The sequence below is a fragment of the Lactuca virosa genome, chromosome 1 (assembly GCF_052849685.1).
Source record: "Lactuca virosa cultivar CGN04683 chromosome 1, Lactuca_virosa_CGN04683_v6, whole genome shotgun sequence".
NCBI classification, from domain to species: Eukaryota; Viridiplantae; Streptophyta; class Magnoliopsida; order Asterales; family Asteraceae; genus Lactuca; species Lactuca virosa.
Window position 1 is genome coordinate 311,122,287 of NC_136426.1, and position 6,628 is coordinate 311,128,914.

General features: G+C 39.0%; 1 long non-coding RNA gene across 1 annotated transcript; it reads left to right on the forward strand.

Moving 5' to 3' along the window:
- The first annotated feature begins 1,019 nt into the window (after positions 1-1,019).
- Positions 1,020-3,490, forward strand: LOC145109966 (uncharacterized). Its single transcript, XR_013709364.1, has 3 exons — positions 1,020-1,327; positions 1,952-2,041; positions 3,394-3,490. It is a non-coding gene; the product is annotated as an uncharacterized LOC145109966 (long non-coding RNA).
- The last annotated feature ends 3,138 nt before the right edge of the window (positions 3,491-6,628 follow it).

A 6,628-nucleotide genomic window follows, 5' to 3' on the forward strand; every position in this document is an offset into this window, starting at 1 on the left:
CGAAATTACATTACTATTTATCAAAGCCCTAGTACTACCAGTACCAACTCAATTTCGGGACGGAATTTCCTTTAACGGGGAGGTAATGTGACAACCCGGAATTTAGGGCTATTATTATAACCGCTAATCTATCCGTGAATCTCTTGTTTATCCGAATTACTGAGTTTTAGTGTATCTTAAAATAAATAAGTTCATTTTAACTATTATATGATACCTGATGATATCATACTTCCAAATGTATAAAATCTCAGACGAATCAAACCGCATAAACTGTAACCTTAGGAATACGTCTGAAAAACTGAAAATTCAATAAAAAGTCATTTTGTGCGAAGCAATTATTCTATTCTCATAGTACGTGTTTACCTGTTTCCGAAAATATAAAGAACGTCCAAAACGGAGTTCGTATGCAAAAGATACGACTGTTTTAAGAAAATAGAGAGTAAAATATTGTTTTTCTTTAATCGCGTAAAACCGAATCGATCCGTTGAGGCACTTACGCTTTGCTGACGGGATTTCCGATAACGTTTTTGGACTCAGGTTATAGTCTATTATTTAATTTCACACTCGAAATAATTTTTACAAAAATATTCACAAAAGTCGCGAAAACGGACACCGCGAGCCATTTAAACGCAAAACTTTAAATGCGATTTCCCAGAGTTCCGTAACTCCAAAAATTAATCCGTTTAATGCTCTGGAATCCTTGAATTAAACTCTATCTAACGGTACATTCGGAAAAAATTCTCGATACCCGAGTCCCGATACACCAAAAATAAGTCAACTTTTAGACATTTAATAAATGGGAGACCATATGTGGGACCCACATGGCTTAGAAGCCAGCCAATAGTCCTTCTAGCCCACGTGGGTTTTCTTCTCCCTTTTTCACTTCTTCTTGAGTGCAAGTTTTTCCAAAGGTACATGCATGGGTGGAGGTATGGTTGCAATACATGTATGTGTGTATGTGTTATACTATAAATAGAAGGGGTTAGTTGTTTATTTTCCTCACAACTCCAGCCACTTCTTCCCTCTCTAGTTCTTGATCTCTTCCTCTCTAAACTCTCTCTATCTTTCATTCCCGGTTTCAAACTTCACCCCACAACACCATTTGACCACCTAAGCCCACCATTATGCCACCCTTATAACTCCATTAAACACCTACATCACCGGAGGCATCTCTCTGACGAAAGTCATCTCAAAAGGAGGAAGAACCGGAGGTAGAACAACCCCTGGAACCATCTGCTGTCACCACCGATTCACAGCCACCACCCACCACCTCTGTTACAGCTTCAAGACACCGTTGTCACCACCTCCTGCTGTTGCTCCCTCCACCGTAAGTGCACTCCACCTCCCTTATTTCGATCATGCATCATCAAAAATCACAGGGACCATCGATGTTATATATATATATATATATATATATATATATATATATATATATATATATATATATATATTTCTTGTTCTTCCCTCGTCTTCAGGCATCGACATCAGGAGGATAACCTCCTGATTCCTTTAAATTGATCAAACTTATATATAAAATAAATAAATATGGTCCCTATTTTTCGAAATCGTCCAAATTAGGTCCTTCCTTAATTGTTTTATTTTTCATTTTGTTCGTAAGCACATAAGATCACAGGAGGTGATCAAAATATTTACCAAACTTCATTTCAAATTAATTAAAACCCACCCTCCTTTGAAATTTCTTTGCAAATAAAATCCTAATCCTTAAACTACCATTTCTTTTATTTAGTTTACACCCTTCCATGGAACTTCTTAACAAAATAAGTCCTAAACATATAAATCCCTATTTTAAATTATTTAAAATAACCCCTCACTTGAAAATAGTTAACAAACTTGGTCCCAATTAATTTATTTAAATTTGTAAATGGACCTTATGTGTTGGTTAAGTTACCAAACAACTATCCACATATTAATTTATGTTAATATTTCATAGGCAATTAATTTAATCTCGAAGATTCGTGTTCACGACAATACGTTTCGGTTTCTCGCTTCAATTTTCGAAACCAATCGACAACACATTAAGGTGAGTGTTACGGCCCCACTTTTACATATTTTCGGGGAGGGAATACATGTAGTACTTGTATATCTAGTATATATCTATTTTATAAATACTTTGTTTAAACAAACAACACCACCGTTTTTATGCAATATAAATCACACATAAATAGTATTTATTACGCTACTATTTACGGTACGGGGAATCTGGTTTGAAGGGCCGAATGGGTTGCTGGATTTCAGAAGTGCTATAATGCCAAAATGGTCCTGCCCTCGGTGTTTCATGTCTGGCCCTCGTCTGTACATGATAGTACCTATACTAAGTAATGTACTAAGTAATATTTATCATACGAAATACACAAAAAAATATCATTGTTTTGTGTAAATACTTTACCAGTTTTAGAAATAATTGTTTAAACGCTTACATGTTAAGTAAACAAAATTGTTTTAAACCTCAATAGATACATATGTTATGTTGTTAAAGATAATACAACTAATAAAAATAACATATACGTTCCAACTAAAATTGTGCTATGACTGTATAGCCAGTTATCAACTTGGTAGTTTCATTATACCTCATACATACACAAAAATATATAAGTTTATATATTTTTACGTGTTATAGAGCTCGTATCTTAGGCTCATTTATGTGCTTGTAGTCAAAGTTTTATCAATTGTTTAAACAAGTATCGTACTCTTCAATGTGTAAGCTTATCAAATATACTTGTCAATTACCTGTTTATCCGTATCTGTGGTTGTTAAGTTCAACCTTGGCAGATAACTTTATCCGTATATCCGTATATCTGTTTATGACATAAATATATAGGTTTATACATTTATACAAGTTATAGAACTTGTATTCTAGGCTCATACATGTGCTTGTGTACACTATACTAAGTTTTGTCAACTGTTTAAACAAGTATCGTACACTTTACGTGTATGCTTATCAAATATACTTGTTGTTTATCCGTATCTGCGGTTGTTAAGTTCAACCTTGGCAGATAACTGTATCCGTATATCCGTATGTTTGTTTATCCGTATCTGCGGTTGTTAAGTACAACCTTGGCAGAAAACTTTATTCGTTACCCGTACAACCATGGATTTGGTTGCTTTCAAACACAGTTTTAAGTATGTAATTACTTATGGAACATAACGTTTTGGCTTTCAAAGATTCATTACAAACACAGTTTTACGTATGGGTTTACTTATACAAACTATACATTTTGGCTTTTAAAGACTCATTGCAAACACTGTTTTAACTGTTGTTATACATACAAAGATAATACCTTTTAGACTTATTAAAAGTATTACTGCGTTAGCAGAAAACCTGTGACACTCACCAACCTTTGTGTTGACTTTCAAACTTACATGTATTCTTAGGGGATCATCAGACAGGCGTTCAGACAGAAGGTTAGCCGTGGATTGTAGACGACCCAGCTAGCTTGTTTTTGTTATCTGCTTACCTGTTTAAGGCAACTACTGTACTATTATTATCTGTAAGAACCCTGTATTCAAACTTAATGATGGAATACAAATGCAGTTTTGTTTATCGTTGTACTTGTGCTATATATTCAGTTTATCTGTGATCCATGAACTTAGTCCCGCTCCCGGCGTGTTCCGCCTTGGCCGGGGGTGTGACACATACCACGAGATATCAGATAATCCATATAAATAACAGGGAGCCAACTCCCTACTAACCCTAGGGATCGTGACTTACTTGACACGCGTATGGGTCCTGTGCTTTCAGTAGTACGAGACCATACTACCTTCCACACCTACCCATATTTGTTTCAAGTATCACCACAACACCCTAACAATATACATAAACATAGCGAGCACTCAATCCTCACCCCTAGAGGAAAGCTAACTGCCTCACAACTGACCTACCGGTCCCACACAACTCACCCATCCATGAAACTTCCACCAACCCTGCATCACTAGTGTATGCTAGCCATACACAACGCTGGACCCTATAGACTTTCGAATATCCAATCCTACCCTAAGCTCCCAATCAAACAAGAACAGAACATAAGGCTAAATTAAACACTCTCAGGCTATAAGATCTTAATTGTGCACGGCTGTGATGCATACACTAAGCAACTACAGTAATGATGTCAATTTCATATAATTAGAAGCCTTGGCTATCAGGCATCATACAATCAGGCAATTCTATCATGCCATTCCCGAAGATCCCTAGCCTAGCACTACCATGCTGTTCTAACATATCACGTAATCAAATAACTGTATGGTATTTTGGGGCTACTTATTGGCTCCGGATGATCGTACATCCTGCATCCTCATTTACTTATTTTGAAAACCATTTTAGAAATCATTTGAAAACCTTTCCTTGATTTGAGACTGGATTCACACGCATGTTCCTCCAATTCACTCAAACCAAGGCTCTGATACCAACTTGTAACACCCAAAAATTTAAGCCGATTTAAAACTTTTAAAAACATTTCAAACCAATAAAATCATAACAACTTTGTTTTCAAAATGTATAATATCAGAGTTTTCCCAGAAACATAAACAAAACATGAGGAGCTGTACGATCACACCTTCGCCTTGCCGCGATCCCCCGATTTACCTGAAACAATAAACTGAAACTGTAAGCCCGATAGCTTAGTGAGTTCCCCCAAAATACCGATACACTGCACATAACACATAAATAAACAGCAGCATGTACTGGGTCCACATCTTTATAGACTGGATTACCCCTTGGGCCCACAGTGTGAGTCTGGATTGCCTTACGGGCCCACAGCTCACATCTGGCTTGCCATCGAGCCCACAATACGAGTCTCCCTTAGCTCGTAACTGGAATGCTCCCGTGCCCACAGTACGAGTCTCCCTTAGCCCGTAACTGGAATGCTCCTAGGGTTTGTTGGCTACCTAACTGGCATAACCACTAGCATATAACATACAACATCACCACAGAGCATGCAATAATCATATAACATAATTGGTAGTCCTACAGGTCTACCTAACTGGCATAACCACTAGCATGCAACACTAACTCATACTTAACATCTAACACTGCTAGGATAACATATCCAATGGGCCGGCCTTGGTGCCTTAGACCCCTTAGTATAGTGAGGATAACTCACCTCGCAACTGTCGTCTGAAACAGAACGCTCAACTCCCGGATCACCAACACGAACTCTACCACCTATAGTTACCATAAACCCTTTTTCATAAATTTGCAAATTACCAAAATACCCTCAGAAGTCAACTGGTCAACTCTTGGTCAAAGTCAAGGTCCTCAGTCAAATTCAACAGTCCATGTTGACTCGACTCGTCGAGTACAGTTCACCGACTCGTCGAGTCCTTCCTAAACTCGAGAAGTCGTGAAATCCTTGGTCGACTCGTCGAGTTCCCTTATAACTCGCCGAGTTCATGCGTAACCAAAGGTTCGGGAGAAACCCTAGCCGACTTGCCGAGTCATTTGACAGACTCGCCGAGTCCAAGACAATCTTCATCTGACTCGCCGAGTTGTTCATCCAACTCGTCGAGTACATGACTATCTTCATATGACTCGCCGAGTCGACCTTGCGACTCGCCGAGTCCCTTCAATCCTTAAACCATACAGATGCTTTTTAAGCCATGCAAGGGCTCCAAATTGCAGATCCATCCTTCCAAGGCCTGCTTATCACGCAAAGTTGCAAACTTTACGTGCATGCAAAGCTTTAGGCCCTAAAATGCCAAAACTAAGCTTGAAATGAAGTCCAACACTTGAGGGAAGGCTCATACTTGCCAAAGCTGCTACCTTTATGGATATAAAGACCAAAGGGAGTCCAGATCTGAAGTTGCGACTTCAGATCTTGGCTCAAACACAAAAGCCTTTCCTAAAACCCACCCAAAAGAGGTTAAAGATGAGATGAGCCAAAGAGACAACTTAATACCTTCTAGAGAGTGTCAACTGATGTATATCTTTGCTTCCCACGAGTTCCTAGCTTTGATTTTACTTGTTCCCTCCAACTGTTCCTCACCAAGATTTCTCTTCCAAGCTCTACCACACCAAAGAAACACACACACACACACGATTTAGGGTTTAAGGGTGCCAAGGATCTGTAAAGGGGAGGCTGGGGAAGGCCAATGATCCTTTAAATAGGGTGCAATACCCCGGGATTTAGGGTTTCATTTGCCAGCTCCTACTCGTCGAGTCCCTTCTTGGACTCGGCGAGTAGGTCACTAAAACATGCGGACCAACCCGTTGTTACTCGATGAGTAGGGCAACCAGCTCGTCGAGTAGACCTTGAAATCAAGAAAATCCTTATATAAAATCGATACCTGAGAATCGGGGCGTTACAGGATTCCTCCTCACCGGACTCCTAAGAGCTTCCAGGTCTACCCTTGTTTCAGGTACAGGTCCTGTGCTTTCAGTAGTACGGGCCCAATACTACCTTCCACACCTACCTATACCTTCCCCAAGGCCATACCTGATGCCTCTATTTCAACCTACCACAGATAACATGACCCACAGAACACAACACAAAACTCAGATCCTCGACTATTCCATGATTTCTCAATCCTCAAAAACCTAAATCAATCATTGCAGGTTGCCCATGGATGTAAGTTATACACATATATAGAATCACATACACTGTGAAATAAAGCT